Below are 19,820 nucleotides of genomic sequence, written 5' to 3'. Positions count from 1 at the left end.
CAAGCAGCTGTCGAGCCTCGGGGCTAGACTAGCTTCTTAAAGCTCGATAGATGCAGCTGTCGAGCCAGCTGTCGAGCTTTAATGAAGAGCACTTCTAAACTTGTTTCTTGGATAGACTTGCATGGCTTTAACACTTGATCTTGAAACCTTGTTTCTTGAAGCATTAACCTCATCCTAAATCTACCCAATTACAAATAAAGTGCATTTTGACAAAGGATTAGCCAATTACATAAATAATGAATGACATATGTTCTAAACAAGTAAAACACATATGTCCTAACCAAGTGAAACACATATGTCCTAACAATCTCCCTCTTTGGCAATCCGTGACAAAATCACAGCCAACAAATGAACATATAAGAGAAGTCATAAATCACTCAACTCATATTTACATGTTGAATACAATAAAATCTATCCTAACACATACTCTTGAAAAACTTTGCAAGAAGAGAGTTTATGACAAGTAGACTTTGACAACCTATATTTTTGAAACACTTTAAACAAAACTCATCAAGGCATCTTAGTGTGAAACAGAAATAATAGATTGCATACAAATAAAGAAACATGTGTATAAAGAGAGAAAGGAAACAACACATGTAGAGATAGGTGAAATAAGCATACATCATCATATAAATAGCAAAAATGAGCACAATGTATGTAATAATGGTCACAAGACCTAGGTACAAGAAGAAAACTGTATCTAATAGTAGAGAAAAGAAAGAAAAAAAGAAAAGAAAAAAAGATACAAGTATCCTCACTACATCCCTCAGCACTCAACACTCTCCCTATCAAAAATGTCCTATACAAGCTCTCCCCCTAAGTATGACTACTCTCAAACCCAAAACTACTCTCCATTTTTGTCACGGGTGACAAAAGGTAGAGTGTCAAGTAGACATCTCATCGGTAGAACTAGCATCTCCATCATCATCATCCTCTGAAGCATCATCGTCATCACCATCATCATCCTCAAACGGAGAAGCCACAGGAGGTGGTGGAGGAGAAACCTCGAGAACAAAACCACCCATGGTCGCCTGTCGCCTAGCAATGCGACCAACACGAACATTCACCTGATACAACTCTGTAGAGAGTGTATCCATGCGAGCATCCCTGTGCTGAAGCTGCGCCATGATATCTCCTAGTGACACATCGCTTGAAGAAAAGGAAGGAGCAGATGAAGCACGAGCAGATCTGGATGGAGCGGAACAGGAGGAAGGAGCTATAGGACCTGTCTGTCACGACCTCAACTGTGCCTCACTACGTTTTATAGTAGCGGCATCTATGGTAACCATGACAGAAAAAGGGTCAGAGACAGGAAAAGGGATAGAAAAATGGCGTCAAATCCTCGTGATAGTGGAAGGAGAGATGAGCTTATCACGGGTAGCTGTATCCTTATACACATCTATGATAGAAAGATGAAGTGTGAAGGAAAGTCAATGGTAAGATCCTCAATAAGAGACAACAGAAAACGAGCACGAGGCTTTGTGATAGAGTTGTAGTGAGAGAGAGGATGCAAGACAAAAGTCATCACCATGTTTAAGAAACAAGGACCTTTAGTAAAAGGTCGACATGACGTAAATTGGTGCTCACCCCAATCAGAAGGGCACTCACAGAAAGCGAAAATCATCTCGTCTTTGGACACAGTCCGTAGACGCTCACAACCGGGGTAGTCAGGATGCGCAATCCTCGGTACCTGGAGCACAGCGGATACTAACTCCGATGTGACGACTATGCGCTTACCTCGAACACGAGTGAGAAAGAGAGGTACTGAATAATCAAATCCATGCATGCTAGAGTAAAACTCGTGGATTAGCACGAAAGGACAAGTCACCGGGACGTCACACAGTGACTCCCATTCCCGTTTGTGAAAGACATCGGGAAGGTCGGTGTCGACGAAGTCTGCCAGAACAACTTGGCGTTCCGAATGAACACCTCGTTTAGAGAAATTCTCCGAGAAGTCTTGATGGGCTTTCTCATCACGGAACCGAACAAAAAGAGGAGTAGGATTAGAAGATGAGGAAGCCCTAAAACGAAGAGGGTTCTGGGTCAGAATAGACTTACGTTTTGGTGCCATAGACACTATTAATGTAAACAGACAGAGAGGGGGGGGGGGGAAAGGAACACACAGAAAAGTCCTAAAAACAATTCAAATATAACAGGTATATTGAAGAGAAAACGTATGCATGAGGAATGCATGAACATAGGACAAGCAATATGAAAAACATTATGGGCTCAGCCCAATCCAATCCTACCAGCACACAAACATATTACACACATCTAAATGCATGAGAATATCGTTAGAATGCGAATGAGATGCAATGCATGGAGTTTTCTTAAGATCAAATCTACAAGACCTATCCCAAAATTTCAACAAGAACTCATAAATTTTGAAAAACCCCAAAATTTTTCAAAAACCCCAAAACGTAGGTTTCAAAACATGAAATGCATGAGAATGAGGGAAAAGAAGCTTACTAAGTGAAGAAAAACTTGAAGAAGCTTAAAGAAACCTTGAGAAAAGGAATTGGAGTGAGAGAGAGAGAGGTTTGGAAGATGAAAAGACAGCGCTATCGAGAGAGAGATCGAGAGAAGTGAGAAACGGATCGCACAGAACAGTTATATAGAACCTCAGTAAATCCCGACAGATACAGGTATCGAGAGGTGTCGAGACATCTGTCGAGGTAGGTGCCGAGAAATACAACGTCAATAGATCCAGCTATCGAGAGGGTGTCGAGGAACAAGACAAGACATGAGAACAGATGCTCGATCGATCCACCAGGTGTCAAAAAACTATCGAGAGGACAGAAGGTTTCTCGATCTATCCAGAAGGTGTCGAGAAGCTATCGAGAGGACAGAAAGTTTCTCGATCGATCTAGAAGGTGTCGAGAAGCTATCGAGAGGACAGAAGGTTTCTCGATCGATCCAGAAGGTGTCGAGAAGCTATCGAGATTGCGATAAGAAAAAGCTGAGAAGTTCGACAGACAACCAGGTGTCAAGCCAACTTTTCAAACAGTTTTTCGAGAAGGGAAAAACACAAACAGGAATGTAATCACGCATGCAGCTCAACCAATGATCCAATCAACATATTAGACTCTCAAAATCATCTCTCAACAACAATTTTAAGTACAGGGATCTCAAAATACACACTCACACACTAAACAAGTCTAACCGATTTTATATTTCAAAAACAAGTCAAGACAGTTTAGTGAGCATACATCAACACATGAAAACCTTGTGATAGCCAAATCACATTGTACCTGCACATGTATCAAGAGTAGTAAAGAATATTGTGTGTTGTGTGTGAAAACATCGCAAGATTGCATAAGTGTCTCTATGTTATGACGATTTGAGATATGAGAAAATCACTTTAACTCACACACAATCATAACTGTTTGATGGGGACTATCACTTTTGAGGTACATCCTATAACTTCCACATCTCCTAGAAAACACGCTTGCAATCATATTTAAGTCATTTTTGATCTTTTTGCTTTTATTTTCTTTGCATATTTTCTTTTGATCAAGCAAACCATGCATGGTTATATAAAAGAGAGAAAAGAAATACCCAATTCTGTTAAGTTTTTGACATTGCACTTTTGCTATGCCAAAGCATACAGATGTCATTGACATTGCACTTTTGCTATGCTGAAGCATACAGATGTCATATCATGATTGGCAAGTAACAGTGGTGAGATGGTTATTTATGCCTTTCTCTTAGGATTTTCTAGTCCTACCTGTCAAAAAGGGTGATACGAGTGTTAAGTACAAGAGATCACTTAACCTTACTCATCACAAACAAAGAGCCACAAAACTCAGTTGCTTAGTTGTGCATAGGAATATTCATCTAAGCTATAAGAAATACAAAGTTTAGAAAACTCTGTTTCAAATGCCATTTTAAGGTTCACAAGAACCGATGTACACAAACACACACTGTATTTATATTTTTTTTTTCAATTTTGAAAAAAAAAATAAAGAAAAACTAAAAACACACCAACAAAAACATGTTAAACAAAGCAAACAATGCATAAAACTAGACTGACTCAAAACATTAAAGCAAAACACACAAGTAATGCAAAAAACACAAACAAGAAGGGGAGAGAGAGAAGAAGTGAATAAATCATTTGGGACCCTTTTCCTTCCACACCTTGGAAGTTCCTTTCCTCTTAGCAAACCCTTGAACCGGTGATAAGGGGGAAGAATTGAAACTGTTCAAGTTCGAAATGAACATGAGAGCTTTGAGAAGATCTCCAAGAGGAGCAAGAGAGGTTTGAAGCTGATTCTAGTTCCCAGATGCTAGCATGCCATTGCTTTGTTGAGTGGCTAACCACTTATAGCAATTTGGTTGAGTATGACCGGCAATACCACAATGATGACAGAGATGCTGCTTCTTCTGTTTAGGCTTTTGAGAGTTAGCCTTTTTAGTCCTAGGGTTTTTAGTGTCCTTCTTCTCAAGCTTAGGGGGTGCTCCTAAGATAGATTTACCCTTGTCTAGGTTCTCACTTGCTAAATCAGTTTTAACATTATTATTATCAATTTCAATATTATTAGCAGGCGGAACAAAAACAATATTACTAGTAAAAGCAATATTAGAAGAAGAGAATTCATACCCCAATCCTGTTCGATCAGAAGCAGATTTTTGAATGCTGAGCATCTCATCCAGCTTCGCACTTGATGCCCTCTCCAATTGAGCTTTAACTTGAAACAACTCCGCTTTAAGCTTCTTGATCTTCTTAGCCAAGAAATTGTTCTCTAATCTCAATGCCCTAATAGTTTGATCAGCTTCATCAAACTTTATGGAAAGTTCCTCACAGTTAAGTTCCACATCACTTAGCTTTTTGGTGGCTAGCCTATAGAGTTTCTCATGTTTCTCAGAAAGCTTGTACAGTCTTTCATAGGCTGTATGGATATCATCTTGATCATCCATCTTTTCAAACTTGGATTCCACCAATTCCTCTTCTTCATCCATATCTTCAACAATCCCTTCAAGAGGATTGACAATGGCAGTGAAGGCATTCAAAATTCCGTCATCTTCATTGTTGGAGTCATCCTCAAGCTCAGTGTCGCTCAAGGTAGCAACTAGTGCCTTGCTCTTCCTAATGCTCTTGAGATATGTGGCACACTCCTGTTTCATGTGACCAAAGCCTTGACATCCGAAGCACTTAGGTCCTGCGAGAACAGTGTACTGACCGCCTTCCCTAGCATCCTTCTTCCCTTTTATCTTGGCTCTTGAACTGAGAAGAACTAGATTGCCTACGGTCCTTGTTGAAGCCTTTTCCATTTGCATTTTTTATGAATTTCTTGAATTGCCTTGTGATGTAGGACTTCATCTTAGAGTCTTCATCGTCTGATGACTCATCTGTCTCACTGCTCTTGGTCTTCAGTGCCATGCTCTTGCCTTTACCTGTCTTGCCAATTCTTGTTAACCCTAGCTCATAGGTTTGCAGATTACCGAACAACTTAGTCAGAGGAATCTTGTCAATATCATTTGATTCCTCTATCACCGTGATCTTGGCATGAAATCTCTCGGGTAGGATCTGAGCACTTTCCTCACAATCTTGGGTTCAGGAATGGTTTCCCCAAGATTGAAGGCTGAGTTCACTATGTCCTTGAGCTTGGCATAGAACTCATCAAATGACTCATCTTCCTCCATCTTAATTTCTTCGAAGCTTGTAGTAAGCCTTTGTAGTTTTAAATCTTTGACGGCCTTTGTTCCCTCATGGGTTGTCTGGAGAATGGTTCATACTTCCTTAGCAGTTTCAGTGGAGGATATCTTCTTGAACTCCTTATTAGTGACCGCATTGAATAAGGCATTCAATGCTCTGTTGTTGAAGTTTGCCGCCTTGATCTTGGCTTCATCCTAATCGGCCGGCGCTTCTTTAAGCTTGGTCCAGCCTATCTCCACAGCTTGCCACACCTTCTCATCTAGAGACTGCAAGAAAGTTCTCATGCGTACTTTTCAGTATGCATAGTTAGTACCATCAAACAATGGAGGTATAATAAGAGACTGACCTCTATCCATGACAAACAGGGGTCAATGGATCACACACAAAGATAAACCCTAATCAAAGTGTGCCTACTCTGATACCACTTGATTGGCCAAAAACGTATTGACCCCTTGTGATGAATTAAGTTGATTAATTAGCCAAGTTATTAATTAATCAAGTTAACATGCAAAGCATGTGGTAGCATAAACAAATCACCAATTAAACTAAGTATGCAGCAGAAAATAAATGACACAGTGATTTGTTTACGAATGGGGAAAACCTACACGGCAAAAACCCCACCAGATGAATTTAAGGTCACCACTCCCAAAACTCCACTATTATCACAACAAGCGGTTACAAGTAAAGGAATCCCAAGTACCTTACCAACCTACAGTTGAACCGTTACCCCAATACCCAATTGGACTTGTTCTGTAGTGACAGTTTCTCCTTTTAATGCATGGCTCCCAAGTACATGACTAACCAATTGCGCGGATCCCAGTACGCGACTTCAATCACCAACTAAAGAAGATTTGTTGGCTGCAAAGTTCTTCAATTCATCCACACGATGAAGATCAAGAAGATGCTTGGTTACAAAACCCAACGATGCAAAAACACAGCAACTTCTTCACAAGAGAGATGAACTAGGGCAAGAACTTTGTCTCAAGTTACAATTTGCATGAACAAGAATTTCTCAATGCTTGTGCAACTTGCCACACTTTTACGGCCCTTAAAATAATCCTTTTATATGTATAGGGTTAGGAGAAAAGAAGGCCCAAAGACACATCCACGGATTAGAATCAAAACAGAACTAGGAATCTGTTTTTCTTAAATCTCGACAGCTACAAGTGTCGAGGTGCTATCGAGCAGCTGTCGAGCCTCGAGGCTAGACCAGCTTCTTAAAGCTTGATAGATGCAGCTGTCGAGCCAGCTGTCGAACATTAATGAAGAGCACTTCTAAACTTGTTTCTTGGACAGACTTGCATGACTTTAACACTTGATCTTGAAACCTTGTTTCTTGAAGCATTAACCTTATCCTAAATCTACCCAATTACAAGTAAAGTGCGTTTTGACAAAGGATTAGCCAATTACATAAATAATGAATGACATATGTTCTAAACAAGTGAAACACATATGTCCTAACACAAGCTCTGTCAGTGTCATCGCTCTCCCTCAAGCGACCTTGCCGACAAGCATTCCCTCAAGCGACCTTGCCGACAAGCACTCCCTCAAGCGGCCTCGTCGACAAGCACCTCAAGAGATCAAGCACCTCTCCTCACGGACCTCACCTCGCTGAAGCCTCCACAAGCTTACAAGGCCACAACCCTCTCATCTATCTCACCTCGTTGTGAACTCAAGGTTTTGCACTGAAAATCGTTCATTTTGTTCAAAGAATCAAATTTGTATTTTCTAGTTTAAGTGCTATTTTTGTTGAATAGGATCGGCTTGTTTGATTTGATTTTGTAGGGTCTATATATTAATTCTTGTTTTTACTTTTGATGTGGGAAAATTTTGTAATGAAAAAAAAGGGTTTCCGATCTGTTCAGATCTGGATTTTCTTAAGTGTCCCCTCCTATTTGGTTGCTAAGAAAATCAGTATTAGGCAAACTTTTTTTTTTTTATTGGGCAACAGAATGGGCCCTGAAGTGGCATGGCCCAATGGGGCCCGACGGGGTAGGTCTGGGTCGCGGGTCTTAGCTCGCAAGTCGGGTTTGGGTATTAAAAAACCCAGCCCAAACCCGACCCGTTGCCATTTCTAATCTAGACCAAATGGATGAATCTTTGATAGGCCAAAAATTTATTGACCCCTTGTGATGAATTAAGTTGATTAATTAGCCAAGTTATTAATTAATCAAGTTAACATGCAAAGCGTGGTAGCACAAACAAATCACCAATTAAACTAAGTATGCAGCGGAAAATAAATGACACGGTGATTTGTTTACAAATGGGGAAAACCTACACGGCAAAAACCCCATCGGGTGATTTTAAGGTCACCACTCCCGAAACTCCACTATTATCACAACAAGCAGTTCTAAGTAAAGGAATCCCAAGTACCTTACCAACCTACAGTTGAACCCTTACCCCAATGCCCAATTGGACTTGTTCTGTAGTGACAATTTCTCATTTCAATGCACGGCTCCCAAGTACGTGACTAACCAATTGCGTGGATCCCAGTACGCGACTTTAATCACCAACTAGAGAAGATTGTTGGCTACAAAGTTCTTCAATTCGTCCACACGATGAAGATCAAGAAGATGCTTGGTTACAAAACCCTACGGTGCAAAGACACAGCAACTTCTTCACAAGAGATATGAACTAAGACAAGAACTTCGTCTCAAGTCACAATTTGCATGAACAAGCATTTTTCTATGCTTGTGCAACTTTGCCACCCTTTAACGGCCCTTAAAATAATCCTTTTATATGTCTAGGGTTAAGAGAAAAGAAGGCCCAAAGACACATCCACGGATTGGAATCAAAACAGAACTCAGAATCTGTTTTTCTTAAACTTCGACAGATAGAGGTATCGAGATGCTGTCGAGAAGCTGTCAAGACACGGGGCTGGAACAGCTCTTTAAACCTCGACACATGCTAGCTGTCGAGCTTTAATGAACTTGTACTATTTAGCTTGTTTCTTGGATAGACTTGATGACTTCAACACTTGATCTTGAAACACAGTTTCTTGAAGTATAAAACTCATCCTAATTCTACCCAATTACAAGCAAAGTGCGTTTTGTCAAAGGATTAGCCAATTACATAAATGAACGACATGTTCTAAACAAGTGAAACACATATGTCCTAACAATCTTCCCCTTTAGCAATCCGTGACAAAACCACAATCAACAAATGAACATATGAGAGAAGTCATAAATCACTCAACTCATATTCACTTGTTGAATACAATAAAATCTATCCTAACACAAACTCTTGAAAAACTTTGCAAGAAGAGTGTTTATGACAAGTAGACTTTGACAACCTGTATTTCTGAAACACTTTAAACAAAACTCATCAATGCATCTTAGTGTGAAACAGAAATAATAGATTGCATACAAATAAAGAATCATGTGTATAAAGAAGGAAAAGAAAACAACACATGTAGAGATGGTTGAAAGAAACATACAACATCATCACATATATAACAAAGATGAGCACAATGTATGTAATAATGGTCACAAGACCTAGGTACAAGAAGAAAATGTATCTAAAGTGGAGAAAAGAAAAAAGATACAAGTAATCCTCACTACATCCCTCAACACTCAACACTCACCCTATCAAAAAATTCCTATACAAGCTCTCCCCCTAAGTATGACTACTCTCATAGGGTAGAGTGTCAAGTAGACATCTCATCGATAGAGCTAGCATCTCCATCATTATCATCCGAAGCATCATCGTCATCACCATCATCATCCCTAGAGGCGGAAGCCACAGGAGGTGGTGGAGTAGAAACCTCGGGAGCAAAACCACCCATGGTCGCCTGTCGCCTAGCAATGCGACCAACACGAACATTCACCTGATACAACGCTGTAGAGAGCGTATCCAGGCGAGCATCCATGCGCTGAAGCTACGCCATGATGTCTCCTAGTGACACATCGCTCGTAGAAGAGGAGGGAGTGGATGAGACATGAGCATATCTAGATGGAGCGGAATGGGAGGAAGGAGCTGCTGAACCTGTCTATCGCGACCTAAGTTGTGCCTCACTACGTTTTACGGTCGCGGTGTCTATGGCAACCATGACATGAAAAGGGTTGGAGACAGGAAAAGGGATGGAAAAATGGCGTAAAATCCTCGTGATAGTGGAAGGAAAGATGAGCTTATCACGGGTAGCTGTATCCTCATACACATCTATGATAGAAAAGATGAAATGTGAAGGAAAGTCAATGGTAAGATCCTCAATAAGAGACAACAGAAAATGAGCACGAGGCTCTGTGATAGAGTTGTAGTGAGATAGAGAATGTAAGACAAAAGTCATCACCATGTTTAAGAAATGAGGACCTTTAGCAAAAGGTCGACATGACATAAATTGGTGCTCACCCCAAACAGAAGGGCGCTCACAAAAAGCAGAAATCATCTCATCTTTGAACACAGTCCGCAGACACTCACAACCAGGGTAGTTAGGATGCGCAACCCTCAGAACATGGAGCACATCGGTTACCAACTCCGGTGTGAAAACTATGCGCGTACCTTAAACGCGAGTGAGAAAGAGAGGTACTAAAGAATCGAATCCATGCATGTTGGAGTAAACTCTTGGATCAGCACGGAAGGACAAGTGACCGGGACGTCACACAGTGACTCCCATTCCCGTTTGTGAAAGACATTGGGAAGGTCAGTGTTGGCGAAGTACGCTAGAATAACTTGGCGTTCCGAATGAACACCTCGTTTAGAAAAGTTCTCCGACAAGTCCTGATGGGCTTTCTCATCACGGAACCGAACAGAAATAGGAGTGGAATCAGAAGATGAAGATGCCCTAGAACAAATAGGGTTCTGGGTCGAAATAGACTTACGTTTTAGTGCCATAGACACTACTAACGCAAACAGAAAGAAAAAAAGGGGGGAGAAGGAAACACTCAGAACAGTTCCAACACAATTCAAATATAACAAGTATATTGAAAAGAGAGAACGTATGCATGGGGAATGCATGAATATGTGACATGCAATATGAAAAACATCATGGGCGCAGCCCAATCCAATCCTACCAGCACACAAACATTTTGCACACATCTAAATGCATGAGAAGACTATTAGAATGCAAATGTGATGCAATGCATGGAGTTTTTAGATCAAATCTACAAAACCCATCCCAAAAATTTCAACAATAACTCATTGATTTGAAAAAATATATATATATATATTTTAAAAACCCCAAAACCTAGGTTTCAAAACATGAAATTGCATGAGAATGAGGGATAAGAAGCTTACCAAGTGAAGAAAAACTTGAAGAAGCTTTAAGAAACCTTGAGAAAAGGATTTGGAGTGAGAGAGAGAGAGAGGTTTGGAAGGTGAAAAGACAAATCTATCGAGAGAGAGATCGAGAGAAATGAGAAACGGATCGCACAGAACCTTTAAATAGAAGATCGGTAAATCCCGATAGATACAGGTATCGAGAGGTGTCGAGCCATCTGTCGAGGTAGGTGTCGAGAAATACAACGTCGATAGATACAACTATCGAGAAGGTGTTGAGGAACAAGACAGGACACGAGAACAGATGCTCGATCGATCCACCAGGTGTCGAGAAGCTACCGAGATTGCGATAAGAAAAAGCTGTGAAGCTCGACAGACACCCAAGTGTCGAGGAGGTATCGAGGAGGTGTCGAGCCAACTTTTCAAAACAATTTTTCGGGAAGGGAAAAACACAAACATGAATGCAATAACGCATGCAACTCAACCAATGATCCAATCAACGTATTAGACTCTTAAAATCATCTCTCAACAACAATCTTAAGCCCATGGATCTAAAAAAAAAAACACACTCACACACTAAACAAGTCTAACCGATTTTATATTTCATAAAAAAGTCAAGACAGTTTAGTGAGTATACATCAACACATGTAAACCTTGTGACGGCCAAATCACATTGTACCTGCACATGTATCAAAAGTAGCAAAAAATATTGCGTGTTGTGTGTGAAAACATCGCAAGATTGTATAAGTGTCTCTATGTTATGACGATTTGAGATATGAGAAAAACACTTTAACTCACACACAATCATAACTGTTTGATGGGGACTATCACATTTGAGGTACATCCTATAACTCCCACATCTCCAAGAAAACACGCTTGAAATCATATTTAAAGCATTTTTGTTCATTTTGATTTTATTTTTTTTGCATATTTTCTTTTTATTAAGCAAATCATGCATGGGTCTACAAAAGAAAGAAAAGAAATACCTAATTATGTTAAACTTTTGACATTGCACTTTTGCTATGCCGAAGCAAATAGATGTCATTGACATTTCACTTTTGCTATGCCGAAGCATACAGATGTCATATCATGATTGGCGGGTAATAGTGGTGAGATGGTTATTTATGCCTTTCTTTTAGGATTTTCTAGTCTTACTCGTCAAAAAGAGTGATACGAGTGTTAAGTTCAAGAGATCACTTAACCTTACTCATCACAAATAAAGAGCCACAAAGCTCATTGCTTAGTTGTGCATAGGAATGCTCATCTAAGCTACAAGAGATACAAAGTTTAGAAAACTCTGTTTCAATGGCCATTTTAAAGTCCACAAGAACCGATGTACACAAACACACACTGTTTTTGTATTTTTCTGATTTTTCAATTTTTTATTTTTATTTTTATCTGAAAAGCAAAATAAATCAACAACTAAAAGTAAGCAAACAAAAACATGTAAATAAAGCAAAACAAAGCATAAAACTAGACTAACTCAAAAATAATAAATCAAAACACACAAGTAATGCAAAAACAAAAACAAGAAGGGGAGAGAGAGAAAAAAAATGAATAAATCACTTGGAACCCTTTTCCTTCCACACCTTGGAAGAACCTTTCCTTTTTCCAAACCCTTGAACCGGTGAAGAGGGGGAATGATTGAAACCGTTCAAGTTCGAAAGGAACATGAGGGCTTTGAGAAGATTTCCAAGAGGAGCAAGAGAGGGTTGAAGTTGATTCTGGTTCCCAGATGCTATCATGTTATTGCTCTGTTGAGTGGCTAACCACTTATAGCAATTTGGCGAGTATGACCGACAATACCACAATGATGACAGAGATGCTGCTTCTTCTGTTTAGGTTTTTGAGAGTTAGCCTTTTTAGTCCTAGGGTTTTTAGTTTCCTTCTTCTCACGCTTAGGGGGTGCTCCTAAGATGGATTTACCCTTGTCTAGTTTCTTACTTGCCAATTCAATTTTAACATCATTGTTCTCAATTTTAATGTTATTAGCAAGAGGAACAAAAACAGTAGTATTAGCAGAAGTAATATTAGAAGAAGAGAATTCATACCCTAACCCAGTTCAATCCAAAGCAGATTTCTGAATGCTGAGCATCTCATCCAGCTTTGCACTTGATATCCTCTCCAGTTGAGCTCTAACTTGAAACAGCTCCGCTTCAAGCTTTTTGATCTTCTCAACGAAGAAATTGTTTTCGAATCTCAATGCCCCAATAGTCTGATTAGCTTCATCAAACTTAGTGGAAATCTCTTCACGCTCAAGTTCCACATCACTGAGCTTCTTGGTGGCCAGCCTATAGTTTCTCATGCTTCTCAAAAAGCTTGTACAGTTTCTCATAGGCTGTATAGATATCATCTTGATCATCCATCTTTTCAAATTTGGATTCCACCAATTCCTCTTCTTCATCCACTTCTTCAACAATCCCTTCAGTAGGATTGACAGTGGCAGTAAAGGCATTCAAAAATTCTGTCATTCTCATTGTCGGAATCATCCTCAGGCCCAGTGTCGCTCAAAGTAGCAGCTAGTGCCTTACTCTTCCCAATGCTCTTGAGATATGTGGGACACTCCAGTTTCATGTGACCGAAGCCTTGACATCCGAAGCACTTGGGTCCTGCTGGAACAGTGTACTGACTGCCGTCCCTAGCATCCTTCTTCCCTTTATCTTGGCTCTTGAACTGAGAAGAACTGGATTGCCTACGGTCCTTGTCGAATCCTTTTCCATTGGCATTTTTCATGAATTTCTTGAATTGTCTGATGATGTAGGACTTCATCTTAGAGTCTTCATCGTCTAATGACTCATCTGTCTCACTGCTCTTGGCCTTTAGTGCCATGCTCTTGCCTTTACCCGACTTGCCAATTCTTGTCAACCCTAGCTCATAGGTTTGTAGATTTCCAACCGGCTCAGTCAGAGGAATCTTGTCAATATCCTCTGATTCCTCTATTGCCGTGATCTTGGCATGGAATCTCACAGGCAGAGATCTGAGCACTTTTCTCACAATCTTGGGTTCAGGAATGGTTTCCCCAAGATTGAAAGCTGAGTTCACTATGTCCTTGAGCTTGGCATAGAACTCATCAAATGACTCATCCTCCTTCATCTTAATTTCTTCAAAGCTTGTAGTGAGCCTCTGTAGCTTCGAATCTTTGACAGCCTTTGTTCCTTCATAGGTTGTCTAGAGGATGGTCCATGCTTCCTTAGCAGTTTCAGTGGAGGATATCTTCTTGAACTCCTCATTAATGACCGCACTAAATAAGGCATTCAATGCTCTGCTGTTGAAGTTTGCCGCCTTGATCTTAGCTTCATCCCAATCGGTCGATGCTTCTTTAGGCTCGGTCCAGCCTATCTCCATAGCTTGCCACACCTTCTCATCTAGAGACTGCAAGAAAGCTCTCATGTTACTTTCCAGTATGCATAGTTAGTACCATCAAACAATGGAGGTATAATAAAAGACTGACCTCTATCCATGACAAACAGGGGTCAATGGATCACACACAAAGATAAAACCTAATCAGAGTGTGCTTGCTCTGATACCACTTGATAGGCCAAAAACGTATGGACCCCTTGTGATGAATTAAGTTGATTAATTAGCCAAGTTATTAATTAATCAAGTTAACATGAAAAGCATGGTAGCACAAACAAATCACCAATTAAACTAAGTACGTAGCGGAAAATAAATGACACGGTGATTTGTTTACGAATGGGGAAAACCTATAAGGCAAAAATCCCACCGGGTGATTTTAAGGTCACCACTCCCGAAACTCCACTATTATCACAACAAGCGGTTACAAGTAAAGGAATCCCAAGTACCCTACCAACCTACAGTTGAACCCTTACTCCAATACCCAATTGGACTTGTTCTGTAGTGACAATTTCTCCTTTTAATGCACAGCTCCCAAGTACGTGACTAACCAATTGCGCAGATCCCAATACATGACTTTAATCACCAACTGGAGAAGATTTTTGGTTGCAAAGTTCTTCAATTCATCCACACGATGAAGATCAAGAAGATGCTTGGTTACAAAACCCTAAGGTGCAAAGACACAGCAACTTCTTCACAAGAGATATGAACTAGGACAAGAACTTCGTCTCAAGTCACAATTTGCATGAACAAGAATTTCTCTATGCTTATGCAACTTTGCCACCATTTAACGGCCCTTAAAATAATCCTTTTATATGTTTAGGGTTAGGAGAAAAGAAGGCTCAAAGACACATCCACGGATTGGAATCAAAACAGACTCAAAATCTATTTTTCTTAAACCTCGACAAATAGAGGTATCTAGATGCTGTCGAGACACGGGGCTGGAATAGCTCTTTAAACCTCGATACATGCTAGCTGTCGAGCTTTAATGAACTTGCACTATTCAGCTTGTTTCTTAGACAGACTTGATGACTTCAACACTTGATCTTGAAACACAGTTTCTTGAAGTATAAAACTCACCCTAATTCTACCCAATTACAAGTAAAGTGCATTTTGTCAAAGGATTAGTCAATTACATAAATGAACGACATATGTTCTAAACAAGTGAAACACATATGTCCTAACAATCTTAAATTTTGATCTTGGGAGCTTAAGTTTTGGACACTGCTAGTACTTCGGAGAAGTGGGTCAGATTGGTGGTTTTCAAGTCCAAGATACATAAGTGGATTTCAAAATCAGAATCTTTGTGAAAATCTGAATAGGACAAGTTTTGCTCGGACATCTTAATTCTTGGTCAAAGTTTACATCAAAGCCAACAGCTGTAGAATCACACTATTTAAGCAATTTTGGATCCTCAAATGAAGAAATAGACCCCAAAATTGGAATCTACGCGAAAAATTGCGCAAGACATGTCCTTTTTGAAAATTGTGACTTTTGGTCAAGATTTATGCAAAAGTCAACTTTCTGGAGATTGGACTGTTTGCACAATTTTTGAGTCTCGAACAAAGAACAAATCCCGAAATCGGAATGTACTCAAAAAATAGATTGGGACAGGTCTGTTTTGAAAATTTTGACCTTTTGGTCAAAGTCAAAGGTCCAACTTGGTCGAAGCCCTTCTTTTTTTTCTTTTTTTTTTTCTAACAAGCGGTTCAATCCGGGTCAAGATGAACGAGTCGAATCTAGACAAGTAAGTCAAACTAGGTCGGGTGACGTCATCCATGACTTCATAAAGCTAGAGGGCGTGTCAGTATATGGCGCGTGTACGCGCGTGAGACAGCATGTTGGCGCGTGTTAACGCGTTGGTGTTTGGAGTGGCGCATGTTGCTAGAGGCAGCCACCGCCAAATATTTTAGCGGTGCGTGGCACGCGTGCATCATTGTTTGGGCCTAAAATTTTCAGGTTTTGTAGATATGAGGCCATGGAAGACCCCTATAGGGCCAGTTTTGTGAAATTGTGAACATATTGCACAATTTTGAGGGACTAAGCCATTTGTTCATCGCGAGTCTGTGGCAGCGCATGAAGGTGCGTGGTAGCTCCGTTGTTGATGATCTTTCTGGGTTTTGTGAATCGAGGGCCGCTAGACCGAGTGGTAATGCTACCTTCATAAAGTGAGGTCTGGATTTCTACGAATGTGAAGGAGTAGGCCGTGATCTTTGAAGCTTTTGGCAGCGCATGGCAGTGTGTGGCTGGGCATCTGGGCTTGGAATTTTCAGGCTTTGTAGATCGAAGGACGTAGAAGACTTTTGTAGTGTCGGTTTTGTCAACTTATGGTCAGAGTAACCATTATTATCTCTTACTGTTTTCAAGAGTTGGTGGCAGAGTAGCTATGAACAAGACACTACCCTTTGCCGGCCTAGAAGTTCATACAAGGTCTAGTACAATAGTCTCTTGACCTGTTACTCTTTGTAGACCTATAAGTCATTTCTTAGGTCTAGTGCAATAAATTCTTTCTGACAACATGATCCTTCTATAGGTACTTAGCACAGTATTTTTTAAAAGTATGGTATTCTACCTTTTCACACCTCTTTTTCTTTTTGTCCGTTACTTTCTAAAGATCTCTATATAAGGCCAACTAAGGTATGCACTAAGTTGTACAAGCAGAGTCTCCAATATTATTTTTTAAAATTATGGTATTCTGCCTTTTCACACCTCTTTTTCTTTTTGTCCATTAGTTTCTAAAGATCCCTATATAAGGCCACTTGGGGTATGCACAAGTTGTACAAGCATAGTCTCCGGTAGGTAGCGTAACAAGTGTAGAAAAACTATGTCTTATTTTTTTTCATCTTTAAATTATTTAATTTTTTTTCTTTTTGTAATTTTTTGTTTGTATTAATCCCTTTTTTTTCACAGCTATCATGATGCTCTTTTTCAAGGATTCGAAGATTGGTCAAGAACCAGCCTTGCTCATTTGTAAGGAGAAAGATGACAAGGATGCAAAGGCTACGACTTTGATTGTTTATCCGCCCATAATTGGAATATTTTCGGAGAGATGGGGCCATAACTCTTATCCTCCCAATTTGCCAAAATGGTAACCGCTCGTTCCCCCTGATGGCGGCTCTAACTTGGAGACAATTATCCTTCTTGTTTCGCATAACAAAAATGTTGCTAAATCAAAGCCCTACAACACTTTGAGACGAGAGATAATTGCAAAACATGCCAACTGGGATTTTTCCTTTAGCACGAATGGAGGGTTTTCCTACTCCCATTATTGGGATTGGCTAGAAGATGTACTTGGTCGGTGTAAGCACCTCCTTGATGCGATCCACCTTTACAGTGTTGTCTTTGCCTCCCTATTCATATATGATTATGATGAGAATCTTATGAAGGCATTGTGTGAGTGTTGGAGTCCTTCGACCAATACCCTTCATACCTCAGTTGAAAAATTTTCCATCACACCATGGGATCTTTCCATTCTTGGCGGACTTCCTTGCACAAGTGCATTTTATGATGAAGTGGCACCCAATGCGCAAAAGTTGGATGGAACCAATGACCAAGGACGACCTTATCTACCGTACAGTTGTCGCTACCTTTTCATGGCATATCATCAGCTTCAGAACCGGCTGAAGAGACAAGGGAAAGTGAGTGTTCACGACTAGATTACTTTTTGGTATAGAGGAAATGGCAGGTACCCGGTTCCTAGAAAACCAACGAGACGGACAACCATTCCCAAGTGTAGTCAGAATCCCCTTGGTGTGATAAACGAGCATGGAACATGGTCTGATAAAGAACACGGGGTCTTTGTTGATCTTCAAATTGAGAGTGACTTAAAGGAGAAGACTTACTTATTGGCACTTCTTTCCTGTTGGCTGTGCATATTTGTCTTTCCTAGCAAGAATCTGAATAGCATCCGTCCCCGCACTTTCAAGGTCACTAGTTCCATGGCCAATGGTCATTCATTTGGCCTCGCTCCCCCAGTATTGGCTAGCAAGTTCGGAGCTAGTTTTGCCATTCATTATGTTTATGCCTAGGTAGGTTATTTTTTTCAGAAGCAATCGCATCACCCATGACAAACTATCCGATCCTTTGATGACTAAATACTTTAGTGTAGGTTACACCTCTCCATTTAGCAAATTCTCCGCACGAAAGCATATACAAATTGCCACCAACTTCCTTTGGCATAGGATTGCTTTCAAGAAAAGCTATAACCAGACATTCATTGACAACAATCATTTATCCATTCAGAAGTTTGACTACTTTATGAGCCTTCGCTCGGGGTACTTGTCACTTCAATGTGAAGACCAACACATTGTAAAAGCATATAGTCCTCACAGATTTAGTCGGCGCTTTGGATTTCATCAAGACATTCCAAGTGACTTGAAGGAAGAAATTCATACAGGCTCTTTAAACGATCTATACCAATTCTACCAATCTTTCACTTGCTGCAACACAAATTCCAAGGTACTCATTTCGGCTTTTGCTACAGACTATGGAAGCCAAGTCAGACATAGCTACAAAAAATGGTGGGAAGGAGTTTGTAGAAATGATTTTACCAAAGGAATAGATTTTCTAGCTGAAATTGCCTCCTTCCATGTTAAATCAATGACATCCAACAAATCTCGAAAAGGAAAGAGGGAACTACAAGACTCATACATTCCACAGCCCTTGTCAGAGTTTACACGACATCTTCTTGAAGATCATTGTCATTTAAAAGACTCATCTCTAGATGTCCGAGTTGCTCAAAGTCAAGGCATCAAAGGTTCGCTTGTTGTACCAGTTAGAGATGCCATTAAAATTTCTGAAGAGGAAGTGTGTAATGACTTTGACCATGATTGGAAACATTTGAAAAGTCCAATAAAGGATGTTGATGTGGGACTTCTACTGATCATGCGCATCTTCTTACAAATAGTGAGTCTTCTATCTCGAAGCCATCTACGAAGAGTTCGGATCTCAAGAGGTGTAAGTTTACTGATGCTAGCATGCTGTCCAAATTTCCAATTGAGACAAAAAGGGCATCTCTCTCATCCTTGCAACCGACCAACCCTTTGGAAGTCTCTATGTTTCAGGCCATGGCGCATGTTTCTTCCGTGCGTAGGAAGGGGGCTTCAATGCTAGGAGATGTTCTTCTAAACAGGCTTTTAGATCTTTCCATAGATAGCATCCTCCCACAAGCTGAAGTAAATGAAATTTATAGTGGGGTTGAAAGTCTTGGAGTGGACCCTCGACACTTACGCAAAAATATTGACAAATATTGCGAGGGTGTTGCAGACTATTTGAAGGTGAAAGCATCTCTGAACAAACGACCAAGTCCTGTTATCTTAATTCGATGTGAGGCTGAAGTTGAATTCCTCCTTTCTGAAGCATCGCATGAGAAAGCATCTTTGAAGACCGAGCTTGATACTGTTAGATTGAGGATGGCTGACTTGCGAACCGAGCTCGTCCAATTAGAGCAATCATTGTCTTAAATTGAGTTGAACAAGATGATGTTGTGCAAGCCTTAGAAAAACAACTTGAAGAAGTCAAATCCGCTCTTGTTCTTGAAGACCAGGATATGGAGGCTTTAGAGAAGATATGAGCCCTTCTGGAAGATAATCATTCT

The sequence above is a fragment of the Castanea sativa genome, chromosome 8 (genome assembly GCF_040712315.1).
Source record: "Castanea sativa cultivar Marrone di Chiusa Pesio chromosome 8, ASM4071231v1".
Lineage (NCBI taxonomy): Eukaryota > Viridiplantae > Streptophyta > Magnoliopsida > Fagales > Fagaceae > Castanea > Castanea sativa.
The sequence above is the reverse complement of the archived record's forward strand: the minus strand, read 5'-3'. Positions refer to the sequence as shown.